This window comes from Rhinolophus ferrumequinum, chromosome 13 (genome assembly GCF_004115265.2).
Source record: "Rhinolophus ferrumequinum isolate MPI-CBG mRhiFer1 chromosome 13, mRhiFer1_v1.p, whole genome shotgun sequence".
Lineage (NCBI taxonomy): Eukaryota > Metazoa > Chordata > Mammalia > Chiroptera > Rhinolophidae > Rhinolophus > Rhinolophus ferrumequinum.
Genome location: NC_046296.1, coordinates 31,640,032 through 31,662,538, shown reverse-complemented (window position 1 = coordinate 31,662,538; position 22,507 = coordinate 31,640,032). Strand labels below are relative to the sequence as shown.

Sequence of the window (22,507 nt, the reverse complement as noted above, 5' to 3'; positions counted from 1 at the left end):
AGTGAAATCACATGGTATTTTCTTTATTTCACTCAGCACAATACCCTCTAGGTCCATCCATGTTGTCACAAATGGCAAGATGTCATTTTCTTTTTTTTTTTTTTTATGGCTGAGTAACATTCAGCTGTGTGTATATATACCACATATTCATTATCCAGTTGTCTGTTGATGGGCACTTAGGTTGCTTCCATATCTTGGCTATTGTAAATAGTGCTGCAGTGAACATAGGGGTGCATGTATCTTTCTGAATAAGTGTTTTGGAGTTCTTTGGCTAAATACCCAGCCGTGGAGTTGCTGGGTCATAGGGTAGCTCTATTTTTAATTTGAGGAACCTCCATACTGTTTTCCGTTGTGGCTGCACCAATTTACAACCCCACCAACAGTGCACAGGGGTTCCCTTTTCTCCATGTCCTCGTCAACACTGTTCTTTGTTGATTTATTAATAATAGCCATTCTGACAAGAGTTAGGTGGTTTCTCATTATGACTTTAATTTGCATTTCTCTCGTGATTAATGATATTGAGCATCTTTTCATATGTCTGTTGGCCATCTACATGTCCTCTGGAGAAATGTCTATTCAGGTCCTCTGCCCATTTGTTAAGTGGATTGTCTGTTTTTCTGGTGTTGAGTTGTATGAGTTCTTTATAAATTTTGGATATTAACCCCTTACCAGAAGTATCATTGGCAAATATCTTCTTCCATTCAGTAGGTTGTCTTTTCTTTCTTTCTTTCTTTTTTTGTTTTTTGTTTTATGGTTTCCTTTGCTGTGCAAACACTTTTTAGTTTGATGTAGTCACATTTGTTTATTTTTTCTTTGGTTTCCCTTACCCGAGGAGATATGTCAGACAAAATATTACTAAGAACAGTGTCTAAGAGTTTACAGCCTATGTTTTCTTCTAGGAGTTTTATGGTTTTGGATCTTATATTTAAGTCTTTAATCCACGTCGAGTTTATTCTTGTATGTGAAATAAAAAGGTGGCCCAGTTTCAGGTTTTTTTGTTTGTTTTAATTAAAGTTTATTGGGGTGACAATTGTTAGTAAAGTTACATAGATTTCAGGTGTACAATTCTGTATTACATCATCTATAAATCAAATTGTGTGTTCACCACGCAGAGTCAGTTCTCCTTCCATCACCATATATTTGATCCCCCTTACCCTCATCTCCCACCCCCAACACCCCTTACCCTCTGGTAACCACTAAACTATTGTCTGTATTTATGAGTTTTTGTTTCTCATTTGTTTGTCTTGTTCTTTTGTTGTTTTTGGTTTATATACCACATATCAGTGAAATCATATGGTTCTCTGCTTTTTCTATCTGACTTATTTCACTTAGCATCATACTCTCAAGATCCATCCATGTTGTCACAAATGTTCCTATATCATCTTACCGGTGAATATTATTCCATTGTGTATATATACCACAACTTCTTTATCCACTCATCTATCGAAAGACATTTTGGTTGTTTCCATGTCTTGGCCACCGTAAACAAAGCTGCAGTGAACATTGGAGCACACATGTCTTTATGTATAAATGTTATCAGATTTTTTGGGTAGATACCCAGGAGAGGGATTGCTGAGTCATATGGTAATTTTATTCATAATTTTTTGAGGAAACTCCACGCTGTCTTCCATAGCATCTGCACCAATCTGCATTCCCACCAACAGTGTATTTTTGTGTGTGTGTGTGTGTGTGGCATATATCTGTTCAGTTATACCAATAATATTTATTGAATAGACTGTCTTTACCCCATTGTATATTCTTGCCTCTTTTGTCATAGATTAAATGACTGTATAGGCGTGTGTTTGTTTCTGGGCTCTCTATTCTATTCCATTGATCTATGTCTATTTTTATGCCAGTACTATGCTGTTTTGATTACTAAAGCCTTATACTGCAGTTTGATATCAGGTAGCGTGATACATCCAACTTTGTTCTTCTTTCTCAAGATTGCTGTGGCTACTGGGGGTCTTTTATGGTTCCATATAAAGTTTAGGATTATTTGTTATAGTTCTGTGAAAAATACCATTGGTATTTTGATAGGGATTGCATTGAATCACTAGATAGCTTTGGGTAGTATGGACATTTTAACTATGTTTTTCTTCTATCCATGAGCACAATGTATGTTTTCATTTATTTGTATCTTCAGTTTTTTTCTTCAATGTCTTATAATTTTCTGAGTACAGGTCTTTTACCTCCTTGGTTAAATTTATTCCTAGGTATTTTATTTATTTATTTTTGATGCAATTATAAATGGGATTGTTTCTTAATTTCTTTCTGATGGTTTGTTATTGGTGTATAAAAATGCAACCTATTTTTGAATGTTAATTGTATATCCTACTTTACTGAATTTATCAATTCTAGTAGTTTTGTAATGGAATCTTTAGGGTTCTCTATAGTATCATGTCATCTACACATAATGACAGTTTTACTTCTTCCTTTCCAATTTGAATGTCTTTTATTTCTTATCTGATTGCTGTGGCTGGGATTTCCAATATTACGTTAAATAATAGTGGTGAATAGTGTCTTATTCCTGATCTTAAGGAAAATGCTTTTAGCTTTTCCCTGTTGAGTATGATGTTAGCTGTGTGTTTGTCATATATGGCCTGGATTATGTTGAAGTATATTCCCTCTATTTCCACCTTACTGAGAGTTTTTATCATAAATGGATGCTGGACTTGGTCAAACTCTTTTTCTGCATCTATTGATATGATCATATGATTTTATCTTTCATTTTATTTCTGTGGCATATCATGTTAATTTATTTGCAAATATTGAACCAACCTTGCATACCAGGAATAAATCCCACTTAATCATAGTGTATGATCTTTTAAATGTATTTCTGAATTCATTTGTTAATATGTTGTTGAGTGTTTTTGCATTTGTGTTCATCAGGGATATCAGCCTATAATTTTCTCTCTTTTTTTGTAATATCTTTGTCTGGCTTTGGGATCAAAATAATGGTGGCCTCATAGAAGGATCTTGGGAGTCTTCCCTTCTCTTGAATTTTTTGGAATGGTTTGAGAATAATAGGTGTTAATTCTTTGAATGTTTGGTAAAATTCACCTGTGAAACCATTCAGTCTAGGAGCTTTGTTTGAGAGTTTCCTGATTACTGATTTGATTGTGTTAGTAGTAATTAGTTTTAGTTGGTTCAGATTTTCTGTTTCTTTTTGATTCAGTCTTGAAGATTGTATATTTCTAAAAAAATTATCTATTTCTTTCAGATTGTCCAATTTGTTGGCATATTATTGCTCATAGTATTTTCTTATAATCCTTTGTATTTCTGTGGTGTCCGTTGTCACTTCTCTTCTTTTGTTTTATATTTTATTAATTTGGGTCCTTTTTTTTTTCCCTCAATGAGTCTGGTTAAAGGTTTATCAGTTTTAATCTCTTCAAAGAACCGGGTCTGGTTTTACTGATTTTTTTGGTAATTTTTTTAAGACTCTATTTTGTTTCTTTCTGCTCTGATTTTTATTATTTCCTTCTTTGTACTCTGGGCTTTGTTTGATGTTCTTTTTCTAGTTCCTTTAAGTGTAAGGTTAGATTGTTTTTTGGATATTTTTCTTGTTTCTTTAGATAGGCCTGCATTGCTATTAATTTCCCTCTTAGGACTTCTTTTGCTGTGTCCCATAGATTTTGGGTCATTGTGTTTTCATTTTCATTTGTCTCAAGGTATCTTTTGATTTCTTCCTTGATCTCATTGTTAACCCATTCATTGTTTAGTAGCATGTTAGCCTCTATGTGTCTTGGTGTTTTTCAGTTTTTTTCTTGTAATTGATTTCTAACTTCATAACACTGCAGTCAGAGAAGTTGCTTGGTATGATTTCAGTCTTGTTAAATTCATTGAGATTTGTTTTGTGGCCTAAAATGTGATCTGTCTTGGAAAATGTTCCATGTGCACTTGAATACAATGTATATTCTGCTACTTTGGGGTGAAATGCTCTAAAAGTATTGATTAGATCCATCTCGTCTAGTGTGTCATTTAAGGTCACTGTTTCCTTGTTGATTTTTCTGTCCGTAAGATCTGTCCATTGGTGTCAGTCAAGTGTTGATGTCCCCTACTATGACTGTATTACATCGATCTCTCCCTTTATGTCAGTCAATATTTGCTTTGTATAGTTAGTTGCTCCTGTGTTGGGTGCATTGATGTTTACTAGAGTTATGTTGTCTTGTTGGATTGATTCCTTTGTCATTATGTAATGTCCTTCTTTGTCTCTTATTGTAGTCTTTGATTTAGAGTCTATTTTGTGTGATATAAGTATTGCTACTCCAACTTTTTTGTTGTTGTTTCTATTTGCATGAAATATCTCCTTCCATCCCTTTTCTTTCAGTCTACATGTCTTTCAATCTGAAGTGGGTCTCTTGGAGACAACATATGTATAGGTTGTTTTTTCTTATCCATTCAGCTACCCTATCTCTTTTGATTAGAGCATTGAACCCATTTACATTTAAAGTGATTATTGATAGGTACATAGTTACTCCATTTTGTTATTCATATTTATGTTATTTTCCCTACCCCTTCTCCTTAAAGAAGTTCCTTTAACATTTCCTATAATACTGGCTTGGTGGTGATGAATTCCTTTAGCTTTTTCTTGTCTGGGAAGTTCTTTATCTCTCCTTCAATTTTAAATGATAGTCTTGCTGGTATTCATCACCTTGAATATTTCATGCCAATCCTTTCTGGCCTACAAAGTTTCTGTTGAGAAATCAACTGACAGTCTTATGGGAGCTCCCTTGTAAGTAACTAGTTGCCTTTCTTTTACTGCTTTTAGGATTCTCTCTTTGTCTTTAACCTTTGAAATTTTAATATGTGTCTTGGTGCAGGCCTCTTTAGGTTCATCTTGTTTGGGACTCTGGACTTCCTGGTCCTGTATGTCTATTTTCTTCACGATGTTAGGGAAGTTTTCTGTCATTATTTCTTCAAATATATTCTCGATCTCTTTCTTTCTCCTTCTGGTAATCCTATGATACAAATGTTTTTATGTTTAAAAATGTGAAACACCTCATGAATTTGCATGTCATTGTTGCACAGGGGACATGCTGATCTTTATTATTCCAATTTTAATATATGTGCTGCTGAAGCAAGTACTAGAGGCTGATTTTTAAAAGGCCTTGGGCAATTGGGTAGACTGTTGTTACTATTCAGATTTCCAAAGAAAATGTGATGATAAGATACTAAAGAGCAAGAAAAGCTTTGAACGAAATACATTTCTACCATTTCCATTTAAATGCCTGGGGTTAAAAGTAATAGACATTTTGTAGATATCTGCAATATATGCCAATTATTGTGTACCCCCAGACAGTTCATTCTCCATTTAAATCAAGGACGGTTAAAACTAGAGGAGTTATTTTATAGTTAATTTTACATGTTGAAATTAACAACACCTAGATGAAAAGATTACCACATCCTTACATTTGAGAGTCTCCAGGGCAGCATGCCTCACCCATACATTCCAGCCTTTCATAGAGCCTCAACTTTTAAATGCAGATATGCAAAGATCATAAGGCATTAGAGAAAAGCTTTCAACATGGAAGACACACTGAAATGAACAAATTGAAAAAAAGGAAGTATAGGAAATGGAGACAAGAAAATTTCAAAAATAACCATGTTTAATATTCTTAAAGAGATTTGGGATGGTATTGCATTCATGCATTAAGAAGAGGATGCTATAATAAAAGCAATCAAAGAATAGACAAGAGGTCTTGCAAATAAAAACATACTTAGCTAAAATTAAGAAAACTCTCCTAAAAAGTAAATAAAAAGAAAATGTGGAAAATAGAGGATGAAATATATTTTCTTCTTAATTCTGCATTAATACAGACTAACAACACCAGAGAACTTTAGATCTGAAACATTTCTTTAGAGATAATTTAACCAGTCTCTCCATTTGACACAGGAGACAAAAAGCATGAAAAACATTCACATGACTTGTTTAACGTCATAGCGCAGTACTCAAAGTTTGACTTGCTATATGATGATTGCTTCATATATTATATTTCAGAATTTTCTGGAAGAAATCCTTGACAGAATTCATATCATCATTGATTCACTCATTTATTCTTTCAGCTAATATTTTTTTAAAACACCTTCTACGTACAAGGCACTCTGCTCAGCATTGGAAATGCTAACCTGAATAAGATGAGGCTCTAGATTGTTGGATGAGAGTCTACTATAGATCTGCCCCTAAATATTTTCTTTTTAGGAATCACCATAATGAGAGTAGCACTTACCTCTCTTAGGTTTCTAAGAGGTGGTGACTCCTGCTCTGAGTTTAGGAAGATGAGTTGGAGTAATTCAGACAAAGATATTAGGAAAGGACATATTGGACAGACAGAGTAGCATGCAGGGAAAGTAACTCAGGATGGGTCATGGCGTTCCAAGCAGCTTGGCATGGCTGGAATTAGGTAAGCCTAAGACGACACGGAGATAAGCAGAACCCATGTCTTCACGGCACCAGGGAATTTTGAAGGATGGAGAATAATACATAATTATATTTGCTTTTTAGAAGGATCAGTGTGACAGTAACATGGAGAATGACTCTCAGAGCAGAAACTAGGGGGCAAGGGATGTGGTGAAAGCTGTGGTCCAGGCATGAGCTGATGAAGGTTAAGGGCACTAGAGCTGCATGGTTGGATCAGCTGAGGTTACAGGAGGAAGACAGTGAGGTGAGGGTAGGTGCTTATGATTTCAATCTTAAACTTGCTGATTGTGGGGAGCTTGAGATGTCCAATAGGCACTTGGATAGGCTGGTCAGGAGCTCAGGGCATGAGTCCTAGCTAGAGGCACAGGTAGGTTATTATCAATGTACAAGTGTCATAGAACCTTTGTGTCTTCAGTGTCTTTCCACCATTCTAGAGTTTCTAGATCCTTTCTATTGGCTTGGGTATTTACTCTCTTCTGTTCCCCCTTTTTGACAATAAGATCAAGATAATGATTTTCTTACAACATAAAGTTGTTTTTTGAGTCTGAACAGGTCTGGGTACGTAAATGAAATTGTTTCATTTTTCTCTAATCAGAGTTCAACCATGTTGTTTTGAATTGATATTTGCTATCTTTTAGTGATGTCATGTGTATATCCCAGAGCTTTCTGGTCACTTCTTGGTATCTACGGAAGTCCAATCTAGTCTGATCCAGCTGAATAATTCAAACTGATAATCTGGCCAGGGGCTCACCTCTTTCTCCTATCCTTCTAAGTGTTGCCCAGTGTGCAATCTGAGGGGTGTGGCATGTTAGCAACATGATCTACTTAGTCTCACTTCTTCCTCCTTTTTATGACTTACTATTTTTTTTTTTAATTGTGCGTTGGACATCTAGGGTAATCCTCATAGGGAATCTAGCTTATGTTGTCTTCCTTGAAGGAGACTGGAGTTTCTTCTGGCCAGTAGTAAAATTGCTGGTGGATCCTTTTGACCCTGTCAGACTTGGTATCATTCTATGTTAGGACAACTCTGTTTTAGGTTTTGTTCTTAGTTCTGAGGGCATAACCCTTACTTAGGGAGTGGTGTTTTTGCCAAAGGTGTGGCCTCTCTGTGATTTTAGCTGAATGCTAAGGTGTTTGGTGAGGTGTCTTCACTCTGGCTGCTGCAGAGCTCCAGTGTTTCTTAGCATAGTGTAACATCTGGTGTCTTTGCTCATCTCTCAGCCTTGTAACAGCTTCTCTCTGCTAGGCCTGACAGAGTCTCATTCGTACTTGTACAACTCAGCCCTTAGTCAAGGACTTGTGGGAGATGCCAAATTTCTGGGTTAACTCCCCGGGAGCTCCCTCCTCCCCAGTTCCCAGCCCCCCAAAATTCAGTTGCTTCAGTGGCTGCAAGCTCCAATATCTATCTCCTCTGTTCAGGGACACAGTGCTATGCTTGGGTTCCACCTCTCAGTGCCAGTTCTGGGAAGTGCTCCTGGCAGAAGACCAGGGCAAACATGGGCTCACCTTGTGTGCTTCTCTTCTCTCAAAGATTACTGTTTTCTATTGCCTGTTGTCTAATGTCTGAGGACAGTTGCCAGTATCCCATTCAACTTTTTTGTTGTTTATGTCAGGAGGGCAAGTCCAGTTCCAGTTATTCTGTCATGACTAGAAGGAGAAGTAATAGCCTCTTTTGAATGCGTGTTAGAGTTACATGACTCTAAGCCTGTATTCTTTTTCTACCAGATCTCTGCCAGGCTCAGCCTTTCAGACCCAGTGTTTATGCGGCTCTTCTTTCTTGGTTCCAAGACTATTTTCCTTTATTTTCTCACCTTTACCCTTATTGAATTATTTCCCTTTTCACCATTTGCCTGAATTTAAGAAATGGGACATTGTAACACCTAACACCCAAAGTTATGTGCATATAAATGTGAACTACTTTTGGGAGTGTGCAATTTCCTTCCCAATTTGGAGACGAAATACAGGCTTCTTCAGTTCCTTCCCTGTTACCTTCAGATTTCCCCTCTTCCCTAGAGAGCGCCCCGTGAATCATGGAAGAGGCCCTCTGGGAAATCTTTGGGGTCTATCTCCTGCCTTTACAGAACCTGGTCAGTCTCACCTCTGAACACAGTGCTTTTGGGGATGATTGAGAGTTTTCCTCCCTATTGCTGAGAGGGAGCAGTAATGTACCAGGGTGTTCATATTCATTGCAGAGGGATGGAGTGGACAGAGGGAGACCGAGGTCTTTATATTAGTGTGATGAATAGTTTTATATCTGGTCATAATCCCAGCATTTTTATTTAAAGCAAGCTCATCATGACTCACTATGTTTTATCTTCACTTGCCACCTCTCCACACTTAAACTTTCCTTTTGTTTTTTTCTTCTCCTTTTAGCATCAAAACAATCAGATGTTTATATATTACCCAAAGCAGAAAACAGGAATAAATTACAATGAAAATTACTGCCAGTTTTTAAGCTCTTATAAAAACAAACTAGTTTAATGTTTTTGACTGACACTTTTCAATAAATAAATAATGAAATTATTAAGAAATAAGTTAGAATTAGTTATGTCTGTCTGCATATTTTAGCCTCAAAGAGTGCTTTAATGAAGTACTTTTGATGTGTTACACCTAATTATGTTTACCTTTAATTTGGCATGAAAATGACATCTCCAGAACCAAGTTCAGTGGTGTATTTTAGAACATATCAGTAGAGGAATGCGTTTCAGGTCTTGAGGCCCTGTTTCTTTTTTCCCATACCATTATTAAAGTCTCAAATCATATGTGTATATATATGACAAGTCTGGTTGTGCCTAAATTTTAGACCCTAAAGCCAGAGCACCACAATTAACACCATTTTCCTAGTCAATGAACCTTGCAGATTTGTTGTTTCGTGTCTGTACTAATAGTTCAAATGACATCTGATCTCTTTAGTGGAAAAGGGGTAATTATTTCTAAAAGTCTGTGTGTAGAGAGCCTTGTGCCCATATGTAGCGACCCTTTAGTTGCTGCCACGTTTTCCTAACATGGCAGTAAGTGTCTCAACAGTGTAAGCAGAGGTGGCATAAGAGTAGTGCTGGGAGAGGATTGTGGCCTGGGGTACAGACAAGGGTTCCCGGGTATAGGCAGAGCTGCCCAAGCTGTGATTAGCATGTCAAATGAAAGTATATATATTCGTAAGTCAGTAGGCATCAGGGCCATGATTTCTCATTACTGGCTGCATTCGGTTTCAGATTATCACTCTTTTGTCTCTTTTTTTGCATATACATTTTTTCATGCATTTAGTCATTCTTCCTATATTTATCAATCACTGTTTACTATTCCCTGTGGCAGACATTGGGGATATAGGCCTGACAAATAAATTGTCAAGTTAATGGACCATACAACATAGTATAAATATTCTGATACAGTTACGTGAGCACTGGGAAATGCAGTTAACTCAGACTGAAATGGAGGGGAGCTTATGGAAGGCATCTGAGGCAAGTCTTGAAAGGTAAATAGGAGTTAGGTGAGCAACGAGGAGGTGATGTGTATGGGAGAAAGGCATTCTAAACAGGGAACCTGAGAGAACAAGCCATGTTCGGGAAGCTATATAGTTTCATATGCTTGGACTGTAAAATCCAAAACAGGATAAAGGTAGAGGTGAGGTAGGGGACAGTGAGAGATGGAGCTGGAGAGATAGACACACACCAGATTCTTGAAAACAGCCTTCACAGTTGTCACCTCTATCACCTTCTTCAAACCATTCATCAGACTCTTTGCAGAGTATGTAAACTTCAGCTCTGTTGACTGAATTGTCAAGAATTCTCATTTAGTGAAGCTTAATTTAATGTTTTCATTATTTTTGAGGGATACTGTTAAAGCCCACCAGGGCATTCTGGTCATGTAAGAACATGTTGGTAATAAAATATAATCTTTGTCAGGTGCTTTCTATTTGAATATTTTACAATTCAACTATAGATCTAAGTTGAAGAGATTATTCTGATACTAGGCTTTCAGACCGTATTCCAGAAGAGTAGGGGTAGTGATTGTCCTGGTTGTGACCCAGAACCTTTTTTTTTGCTATTATCTGGTTCTCAGTTACTCTCCCACCTGCTTCTCTGCTCTGCACTACTGTGGGCCACAACCTTGTACAGTTCCTTTGTCTTACCCTTGCATCAGTGCCGACATTTCAGTTGTAGTGAGTTCCCAGTCTCTCTGTCTATAATCACTCAAAGATCAGTCTTAGAATTAATCTATTATCTGTCTTGTCATTCTAGCTATTTTGGGTCTTAATTATTACCTATATAATCCATTTAAATGCCAGGGGTGTAACTTTTTGCCAATACTAACATGACATCTCTATTTTTTTCAGTGCTCCTTTTTTCTTGGTTTTGGTGGGAGGGTGCCTATGAAGATCCATCATTTGTGGGGGGAGGGGAGAAAGAAGAGCTTTTGCCATTTTTTTGTGTTATGATTAAATATGCCTGACTCTTTGCCTCTAATATAGGAGATGAGGTCAAATGAATTCGGTTTGTATCCATGGTGAAATTTTGCTCTGTATCTCTTCCCGACTTACTCAGCTTTGGGTTGAACTCACAGTAACATCACTGATGGTGATCATTTAATTATCCTGAATATAAACAGAAGAAGGAAATAGTGTCAATAATTTTGAAATTATTTATTAACCTCTGGTGTATAGATCATTGACTTTTAACTATCATTGTTAGTGTTTCAAATTATGTCACTAGCATATTTACTTTGAACCCAGCAAATGTCTGTTAAGAAAACTATATTTGACATTTTCTTACATATTTATCTGGAAAATTGTTTCCAAAATGTATCCTGTGAAAAACTGGTTCTTAGGAATGTTAATTGGTATTAGTATAAAAATTGGTTCTGTTGTCAAATTAAAATGGAAAATCTTGGGTTAAACAAAGTTAATCAGGCTTCTTTACTCTAATTCTTTTGGAGCCTTTAATATGCTAATGTGCATTGTGAATCCCAGGCAAAAAAAAAAAAAATAGTAATAATAATGTGCAGTGTTTGACCGTGTATCATGGGTTTTATGATAGTCAGTATTAGCACCACTGATAGTAAATTGGGAAACTCTGATCTTGGAAAATTTAAATATACAGATATAGCCCCATTTTTTGAAAGTTCTCTTTACACCACTTCACTTTTACAGAAGATCTACATTAGTACCTGTGTTCACTAACTGAAATAATTCCAAAGTGGATTTTTTGCTTTTATGAAAAAGCAGAAAGCAAAAATAGCATGATGTATCCTATGGTAATCCCTTCTTCACTGTGCACCATTTCGGCTTACAAAAGGTTTCATAGGAACGTTCTACTTTCAGGTAGCAGAGAATACCTGTATTGCTTTCTCATTTAGAGACCAATATTAAAGACTACAAATAGAATAGTAAGAGAATTAAGAAAATCTTGATGTCTTGATCTTTGAGTAGAGACTCAAAAACAAAATATGCATAGATGGATCCAGCTATATTGTGGGTTCTCAATTCATTTATTAGTCATTCAGCAAGTATGGATGGAGTCCTCCACTATGAGACAGGCTATGCTGGGTCCTAGGGACACAACAGTCACCAAGATAGCATTAATGAGTGAGATAAAGGTATAAAGGACTGGACACATCAATAGATAGTGGTGGTAAGTGCTATGAAGTAAATGAGAATGGCTGATAAAGGTGTAAAGGACTGGACACATCGATAGATAGTGGTGGTAAGTGCTATGAAGTAAATGAGAATGGCTGTGAGAGAGAATAACAGGGTGGGGGCTACTCTGGCTAGAGTGGTCAGAGAAGGCCTCTCCCAGTAGGTGATGTTTAAGCTGAGACTTAAGGATGAAAAGATGCTATCGCCTTGAAAATGGGGGAGAAGATTGGAAGACTAGTGAGTACAAATACCCCAAAGAGGGAAAGAATGTTTAAGGGGCCATCAGAGCCTAGTGTGGTTGGAGCATTGCAGACTAATGGGTGCAGAGCATGAAATGAGGTCAGAAATGTAGATAGAATATGTAAGGCCATGTAGACTGAGTTATATGTCTAACTTTTATTCAAAGAAACATAGGAAGCCTTTGTAGAGTTTGAAGGAGGGAGATGTCATAACCTGATTTACATGTTGGGAAGGTCATTGACTCCTGAATAGAGGGAATTGTAGGGGAAGGAGGAGAAGTATAGAGGCCGTTTAGAGGCTGGTGCAGGCCCAGGTGAGAGTGGCAAAGGTTATCGTGGACTAGGATGAATTTATGGAGATGGAGAGAATTAGGCAGATTTGAGACATACACGTCAGTAAAATCCATACCTCGATAAAAACATTTATTGTAGCAAAGGCATATATTGAGTTGCCGTATGATTCTAAACTTGAGAGAGGATACACCTTTTCTTTCATTTCCTTTTGGTCCAAACCTTTCCATTATGGCCTTCAGAAGGAGCTACAGACCCATCTACCTTCCATAACCCTCTCTTAGACCCCAGGGAAGGGGAGGGTTATATGAACAATCAATTGGATTTAAGGTAGGATGAGGGACAATATGTTAGTCTGGCCTATTTTTAGGGTTGGAGGCCACTTGTATCTGCCTCAGATTTAATTAAAAATAAATAAATAAATAAATAAATAAATAAATAAATAAATAAGTACTAAAAACCAAATACACCACGTGATCTGTTTTGGGTTACCAGGAGTCTGCACTGGTGTACAAGTCCCTTGGAGATGCCATTCTTACATACAGCTTCCAAAGGGGCCATGAAGGCATTGTAAGTATCATAGGGCAGGATTTCAGTGCTGTGGATTTTGGTTCCTGGTTAGGTATTATCCCATCCCATATGTCTAACGTTAATGAGGTCATCTATAAAAAGAAGTTGAAAATGAGGTACTATGCAGACCTATAGAGGTGCAACTTACTCCAGATATTTAAAATAGAGGGGATAATCCTATGAAGCCAATTGGTTGCTCATTTGGAAGAGAGGAGGGCAGAATAGCACAGCACCCCAGCCTTCTCATGTCATGGCACACATAGAAAATGATAGCATTTGTACAGCACGGTGGGTTGAGTGGGCCAGACCACTCACAGCTGGAGAAGACCAGAGTCAGGGTTTGGCCCCCTTGGGCACTGCATGGCTGCTCCAATGGGGCTAGCATATTAGTGACCCATTTCATTTGCTGCCCACCAGATGTATCAGTTACCAGTTGGAGTGTTCTAGGCTGGAGGGTTTCATGAAGAGAAAAACTGAAGGTATATCAGAAATGGGACTTAAAAGTCAATTTTCCAGGTGTCTGTTTTTAATTCTGTAGGAATGGTTACAGCCAGTGCTATCCAGTCACTGACATTCTTAGTTTGGGAGTGGCCTCTTGGAATTAGTTTATTTTCTTGCTCATCCCAACTAGATAACTCTGGTGGGAATTAAGGATTCCCATCTGTGTTTTTTCTTTTTTTTTAGTCGCTTACTCTAGGATCATGTGGGGACTGACTGACGATGACAGATAAAATACTTAAGGCCCATCAGAACCTGGTGCTGGGGATAAGAGGGTGAAAAGAGGGTAATGTTTCCAGGTTGCTGAGTTAGAGGAGAGACTTGCTGGAAAATCTCACATTTCAAAGTCTAAGTCCAATATAAGACCCGCTGCTTTTTTTAAGAAGAGCTTTAGCTGTGAGGAAGTACATGGTGGTTCCTAAGGCCAGTATCCCCAATTGCTAGGAACCTGAAATCCCCAGTAAGGGTTGGTGTTGTTAATAGTAATAATTACGGCAGAGATTTCAGCAGTCCTAAGGACTAAGCACATGATAGCAGAAACTCGAGTCATTGAATTATATGTATTCCCTGATGTGAATGTAGGTTTCAAGACATTGTATTTACAACCTCCCGATTGTTGAACAAGTTGCTGCGCTTTTTCTGCCCCAATTTTTTGAATTGACCAGTTGCTTTTTTTGAATGAATGAATGAATCAGACACCTCGCTATGTGCCCCCCTCAAAAAAGAAAATTTGCTCACAGCTTCAAAGAAAGAGGTCATTTTGATTAGCATATTTATTGAGTTGTTATTTTTTTCTCACACTTTTTTAAAGATCATTAGATCATTGTTTCTGAACTTTATCCTAATTTGTTTTTCTTTTGTGTAGTGAGACCTAAATCAAGGTTTCCTTTCTGTTTCTTAAACAGATCTTCCAGTTAGGTTGGTTTCTTTATGAAGGGCCACATTTTGCACATGGGCCATGGCATAAGTATAACTGATGAATAAAATGCTGATAGCTTTCACTCTTTGTGATGCAGAAACTCAGCCTACACGTGGTTAATGGATAGGAAGTTGGTCTCAGAGGGCTGGCAATAGCTGTGGGTGGAGGTGCCTGGCTGCAATAACGAGAACTGACCCTTCTCTCTTGGAGTGTGGGATTCTGCTGCTACTCACTCTGGTTCCAGGTCATTTTTGTCCACATTAAGAAGGTGATGTCTGTGTAAGGTCTTCTTCCCATGAGTTTTAGCATTATTATCTAGTGTCAGGAAAGTCTTTGGCGACAGAATAAGAAGGATGTGGCCTGAGGAATCCCTCTCCCTCCTCACACCATACCAGCATTTCGCTTTGGGCAAAAGTCCTGGTGAGAGGGTGAACAAAGGAAACCCGCCAGTGTCACCAGTGTCACCACCCAGGTGCCACATGCCTGAGGATTTCTGTGTTGTTGATAACAGATCAGAGTGTCTCAAATTCTGTTGTTCCAAATCTAGTTGACAGGGTTTTCTACTGCTTTCCAAGTAAGTCTGTAAAATGTTGACATCCTTTTTGCACCATACAATAAGGAGAGGGGAGGCAGGCAACCCTGAAAATGGGGGGGGAAAAGTCAGTTTTTAAAATATGAAATCTACAGTCAGTGATTTTCCTTTCCTCTGTGTGAAAAATAATATCAGGAACTTCAGCACAGGAACTTCAGCACACCCGCAGGATCTCATGGGAGAGCTTTCATTACCTCTCGTTATTTTCCTCCTCAATATTTTCCACTCACTAGAAGCTTCCAAATGTGTCTAATGGCCGTGTGTGCCTCTTTGGCTATCATCATAGCACCTTCGTAAAAGGTTTATCTCCAAGTGTCGTTAATAGTTCAGAAAAGGATTTCTTTTTGTGAACTGTGTCAGGATGTTCTGAAATAACTTAAAAACTGTTTATAATGTATCTACTGAGAAGTCTCTGGAATACGGTAGTTTTCCTCTTTCTCTTTTGCCTAACCAGCAAATGAAAATGAGAGAAGTCGAGACTGTTGAACCTCCCCTGTCACCAGGCATCCTGTCATTAGTCTATGGAGGTGTTCAGGTGATCCCCAACTAGCATTTTTTTCTTAAAGTAGGGTATTAGCTTGTAGAGGAGGGAAGGGGATTTGGGTGGATTTTGACATTGAATGAGCATTAAGCAGGCATTATACGGAATGCTTTTCATTGAGGTTGTTGCTTATTCTGTAAGAGTCATAGAACAGAGCACCTGGATTTTATACCTTAGACATGAGGGAGGAAACGGTTTATTTTGGAAGGGAATTTTCCATTTTCCTTGGGAAGGAATGAACCATTTCTAATTATGAAAAGAGGAAAGAGTTAGCAATTTAAACAATTTACACAGCAAATTAATAGCATAATAATTATCCATTTGCTTATTTAAAATGAGCGAGAAATGTGTACTTTTTTTCATGCAAGACTATTTCATTGCACATACTAAAATTGAATAATACCATACAGAAAAGCAGTAAAAATGAAATAAGGCTTTTGAAAACCTATTAATATATAAAATATTGATTACAGAGGCTCGGTAGTGTTTGCATTGAATCATTTTTATTGTGTATCAGGGGTTAGTCACTTCATTCTGAATTCTGAAAAATGAACATGAGATATTTTGCAAGCACAGCTTTGTCTGGAGTGCACTCGCAGTGAGGTTTAGTGAGTAAATACTTGTTTGTTGAGAGGTGGGGCATGAAAGCACATTATAAATGCTTCCCACAGTGGCACTAAAATCTTCAGGGGGAATGAGAAGCAAATCAGGTGAGGTTGCTTCATTGAAATGGCAGCTTATCATCTGATCGGTTTATTAAATGGAGTGTGGATGAGTGGGGGAAACTTACTCAGGACAACAGAGAGGCGGTGCCTCTCTTCTAGCTCTGTAAGTAGAAAACCACATGCTTCTGTCAGGTGTTTTTGGACATCAGTCTTTATACTAACCTGTGTTTCCCATTGTGTGGCCTTTATGTGGCATACGTATATTTTTCTGGTTCCCAAACATGCATATATGATTGTTTGAGTTTCAAAGCCAAGAGTTGGAGCATTTGTGACATAGCTACTTAATAAGCATCTCCAAGAACAAGGGTATGTTCTATTCCCCATCAATTCCAGAAGCATGGGGCAATGGGAAAAATACTTGCTTGCTAAATCCAGGTGAGTGTCAGAGCTTTCTGTTTGAGATGATTTGGGGGTCTTGGATGCTAGTGCATGGAACTGGGTCCAGAGTTTCTTTCTCCTTCAGCCATTTGGCTAAACTGGGTGACACTTGGCAGATGGTTAGCTGGAGCTTGGCACCAACCACTGGCAGTGTTTAGGGTTGTTAAAAAAAAAAAAAAACACACAACTGAAATAGTAATACCTTCTAACCTGTTCCATGTTTGAGACACTCTGACCTGCTATCAACAACATACCCATCTCTGGGAAAGGTTTTAGCTGTGATTCCAAGACTGTGCCATCCCACACAGACTGCAGGAGATTTACAGGGTCATGCCCTGGGTACCAAAGCCATCTTTCATAGCCATGGATACTTCCTGGGGTTTGTAGTATGTCCAGAAATGAGGCCTTGCTTGTGGATGCACTAGCTAAATGGCAACTTGTGCCAAGAAGGTATTTTCATGTAATTTGAAGTTGAATAAGTAGTAGTGGTTGTGGAATGGCAGCAGGAGAAATGGCAGCAGGAAAGAGAATAGGCAAGACTGAAATGATACCCAGTGCTCTGAGTTTGCTACAGAGTTAATTGCAGAAGTAAGGGTTCTGGTGTATGAATAAGTCCCAGACAGACACCTACATTGCCCAGGAGCAATGGAATTTTAGATCTGAAAGGGACCTAAATCCAGGAGAGTCCTCTTTTTAACCACATGATGGTCTGCATTATGGAGAAAAGATACCTTGTTCCACATTTGATGAAAGGAACATATTACGATTTTCATAAGTATTTACATCCTGAATTCTGTCTCAGGGCTCAGCTGAATTTTTCTTAATTCAGAAATTCTTAAGGAAAATCTTTCTAATATGTATAATATCATTACTTCCTTGAGGATGTGATGAATTGACGGAATCTTTTAAGCCTACTATCCCTTTCCTAGTTTCAAACTTTCTTCAACTCTTTCCAGGACAACTGGAGTCTAGGAGGTCACTTGAATGGTTTGTGGTAACATCACTTATCTAAAAAGTAGAGAACAAGTGGAAATTAGAAAGGCATCTCTAATTTAATTGCAAATAAGCTTTGCAAGGTTGGACATTTGGTGGTCTTACTAATAGAGCAAGTATTTAACCACACACATCAGTTCTCTTTGTCTCTTGTGGCCTTTGGAATACTGTGATTTTTATTAGCTAGCCAAATTTCAAAGGTCTGGAAGGGAGGGACCTGGGACAGGATTGCAATTCAGAGTGGACAGAACAGCTGGAGAGAGGCGAAGGCCCAGATCAAAGGTACAGATCCTTCCTCAATTCTGCTATTCTCATTACCATTTCGGACACACAGAGTAGCAAATCCAGTCACACTGTGGCAAATGCCAGGCTTAGGCATGCATTAGTGTGACAGGTCTGAATTAAGCTTTCCACACCTGTAGTTCCCATGCATTATTTGTCGCTCGTACCTCCTCTCTTACTCCTCTTATAACTGCACTCAGTCTGAAAGAGTAAAGGGTACACAGGAAATCTTCAGCCCTTGGCCTGGTGCTTAGAGAATATTGCCTGCCAATTTTCTAACTGTGATAACTGCAGCAGTATTCTTGGATAGCTTGTTTCCAGGGCATCTTTAATGGGAGGAGAGCATAGAAGGAGGCTATTAGCCTTGGCTGTGCTAAGTTCAGAGTGCTGTCACTGATCCACTGTACCGATGCCCCCTGCTGATGTCTTCCTTGATTAGTCTTTTCTAATATTCTTGCCTGGATGCATCTGTGCTGCGATTGATAATTAAAATTCATAATCTCTGTTTGGGATCCCGAGGCTGTCCTTGGTTCTGGAGCCCAGACATCCTTTGTTTCCTAGCTTTGCCACTGGAAACAAATTTCCTGGCAAGTTGGCTGATTGTTGGATGAGTAGCATGAACCTGAGAAAGAAAATGCTGGGCATGGAGGATGGTCAGTTACAGTCTGTCTAACTCAGAAGAGGAGATTCCAGCTGCTGTGTAGATTAGAAAGGACAATAGCCAGTGAATAATTGTGAGGAATCAAGAAACTGGGTAGGGTGAGGAATAGATCATTGTAAGCAAGAAGCCTACATGAGATCCCTGAAGTAGGATTAGCTGTGATTCCCAGCCATTGTCCTTATGAAATCAGTTGACGCTTCCCTCCCCTACCCCCATTGCTTTTTACAGCTGTGTTAGTCCGTTTGAGTTTGACATGGCACTGGGGAGTGAGTTTTTACTAACTAGGTCTTGAAGTGATTCATTTCGAATATGCATACAAAGAGAACACATTTCTTCAAAGTCTCAGGTACAGTAACTCAAAGGGCATAATGGAGACTGGAAGAGTTAACTCAACCAGGTTGGGAAAAACTAGAAGAGGTGAGCAGCTGGACAAGAGACGACTTTTGGCATGTTCAGTAGGCAAGGAAAGAAAGGAGTACAGTGTCTCCTATACACTATAGAGAATGTATAGTGGTGGCAGGAGAGAATGGTGGCAGGTAAGAGGCACCGGGTTACATAAAGGTATCGTAGTGGTGGTCTGAGCAGGGACCAGAATTGAGAAGCAGATATCCACAAATATCCAGGCAGACCAGGCCCTGGGTGACTGTGACTCAGAGAAAGGACCCATAGGTCCCAGCCTAGAGGAACTGGCTTGTTGGACAAGTTATCACGACATAGCATCAAATATTAGGGGAATAAGATAGGACATATCTCCTATGGGGAAGGCATGGGTGGAGTTTGACTTTAGTATCTACTGGGAGTGCCAAAAAAAATGTATACACATGACTTGTATTCAACTTTTGTTATTGGTATATATTGAGTATTACAATTTTAATACATATTTTTTCTTTTCTTAAAATGTGTATACATTTTTTTTGGCACCCTTTGTGGAGCATAAGACCCTTGAGGGGTATACAAAATAGGTGCTAAATAAATATTTGTTGAATAGGTAAATGAATATGGAAAAAAAACACTTTCTCAATGCTGAAAATAGATTCAGATGTAATCTCTCAGCAAGTATAAGTTAATGATAATTTGTTAGTTAGTTGATTAGATATTCTCAGTAACCCCTTTATCCTCTTCCCCTACCATGAGACAGCTTTAGTTACCTGGGGGCAGGGCTGAGCTTAGGTGGGGACAAAGAAGTTTATTAGAGGCTGACCACGTGGTCTGAGGTGGGTGGCAGGGAAATACAGGGCCAGATAATGCAAATTACTCTAGCAGACCACTGCCTGATTTTTCAAGAATGGACTACCTTTAAGTTTGTAAACTCAATAAATTGATAACTTTTTGTTCCCCCAAAGGATTTAACGAAGCTATCCAAATAAGCTATCCAGTTATTTATAAACTGTTGTAATAAAAACAGTTACAGTGTGGATGGGGGCCCCACTCTTGTCATCTCCCATTTGTGGGGTGGTTTTTTGGGTTTTGTTTTTTTTTGTTTCGTTTTGTTTCTTGTTTTTTTTTTTTTTTTTTTTGTAGTATGATTGTGTTTGTGAGGTTTACCGTGGAAGGTTAGTGAATTAATCTTCTTTACAAGTTTAAGTTTTGAGTCACATTAATCACATTAAATTTTTCTACAAACACAAACTTCAGTCTAGAGTACCATCTAAGTAATCTGGATTTTGAAACCCTGGTTTTATTTTATAAACAGCACTAAATGAAAAGAGTGATATTGGACTCCCTCTAGTTATTTTTTTTTTTTAAATCTGTCCAAGCTGCAAATAAGTTAATGTTTTTTGCACCAGAAATTTTGTAAAAGAAAATCCCTAGACTTTGGATGCTTTACTGAAATAATAAAAAGCTCTACCCTACAATCTTTTCCCACTGAACATAGTATTTGTTTGTGTCGTACTAAGTATTTCTGAGGTAAATCAAATTATTCGGTGGTCACTAAATGTGTCCTGTGTTTGTGTGGGTGAGTGTGAGTCTTGCGTAGAGTGTGGTGTGTTGTGTGTCGTGTATGTGTGTGGTTGTGAATGTACACATGTGAGTGTGCAGAGTTCTGTCAAAGGATGAATTTACAACAGGACACTTTTCTCTGAGTATGACCGTCCTACCACCTGAGCGAGAATCACCTAGAGTACTAGTTAAAATATAATTTCTTTGGCCCTACCTTCCCAGTCAGAATTCCTTGAGGGTAGAGTCTGGGAATCTCTATTTTAAAAAAGTACACCCCTGCCACCTGTGATTTTGTTACCCGGGATATCAGGCAATATAATTGTGTGGGGCAGTATGTGATTAACACCAAAAGCATAGGAAGTAAGAAAGAGAAAGGACACTGGAGATGGTGTTTGGAGGGTTGAGAAAAATCTTTATAGATAATGTGGAATCTGAATATTTCTAAGTGCTGAGGCAGGAGATAGACATTTTATACAGAAAGAGTTCCTTAAAAGAAAAGGTGACGTTTAAAAGAAAGTAAATAGATCTCCTCCATCAGCTCGAAGGCTTTGTTTCGCTTAGGGCAGTAGAAAAAGATATTTGGATAGGTAAGAGGAGGCAAAATGAAGGGCTTCGGAGAGAAACTGACTGGTGTTGAGCTCAGGGGGTAAGAATGAGACTGAGTTGTAAGACCACTGAGAATAACATGCAATACTTTGGCCCACATAGGTTTCCTTCCTGTATCCCACCTGTCAGAAAATGAAATAGGCATGGCTTCCAGAATTTTGGACCGGAAAAAAAACGAATCACATGATTATAGGATGAAAACTCCTTGGGAGAAATAGATTTGGTTTTGTACTATTCGCTTAGTACAAAGAGATCTGGACAGAGATTAGTGTGTCCAGATACCATCTTTCCAGAACAATGACGTCTTTGTTTCTCATGTTTTCTGGTGTGAACCTAATCTTAGACTAATCTGGCAATTTCAACAGAAAGCTCCTTTTATAGCCATCTAAGTCACATTCAGTGGGTTGCATGTGCATTGTGCTTATTTGTGAGTGTTAGGCTGGCTCTTCTAAGCCTTCCTTTTATCTACTTCTCTACAGCCAGCCTAGTGTAAGAACTGAGAACAAGGTCTTAGGATATTGCATTTCTTTTTCCTCTCATCTGATGATCATATGAACCCTTTGAGACAGATGAAACTGGCAGGCTTTGTTAGAGCATTTAAGCTGATAACCTGAGTGGGGGAGAAGTTAGGCCACGGGCTCAGTGTCACGGGGTGTCATGCTGTCACACAGAGCTAAGTGAGGGAGGAGTCAGGCCGGGCTTCCTGACCAGTAACTGCTTTCCCTCTCTATAGGCCATGCCACCTTTGAAAGGACCTGCTGATTTCTTTTCGGGAACTCCAGGATATTCTGTCCTTGACGCAAGTGTAAGGATTGTAGGCTGCTGGCAGTAATGCAGATTTGGTTTTTAATCAGAGATTTCTCACAAAATTCAGAGACTTAGTACATTCTCTGGACTTTTGTCATAGGATTAGGTTCATCATTAAAAACAATCATAGGAAATATTGAACACTTATTGTGTTTTTCTAAACACTTTATGTAATACATATTGACTTACTTAATCTTATGTTAACCCTCTGAAAGAACTATTTCTATCCCCATTTTAGAGCAAAAGAAACAGGCTCAGAATTGATAAGTAACTTGCTTAAGATTGTACAGGAGCAAGGAAATAAGGAAAAACAAAGGAGATTGTTTGGAGCTGTCTAGGCTGGAATAAAATGTTGCTAATATGAGCATTGAACGGGCCTTTACTTCTCTTGTGTGACTCGGAAGTGTTCTGTTC

General features: G+C 38.4%; 1 protein-coding gene and 1 non-coding gene across 7 annotated transcripts in view; one reads left to right on the top strand and one right to left on the bottom strand.

The window, feature by feature from the left end:
• Positions 1–22,507, top strand: part of CCDC85A (coiled-coil domain containing 85A) — a 176,235-nt gene that overhangs the window by 83,967 nt on the left and 69,761 nt on the right. The window lies entirely within an intron of this gene.
• Positions 4,984–5,085, bottom strand: LOC117033498 (U6 spliceosomal RNA). Its single transcript, XR_004424894.1, has one exon. It is a non-coding gene; the product is annotated as a U6 spliceosomal RNA (small nuclear RNA).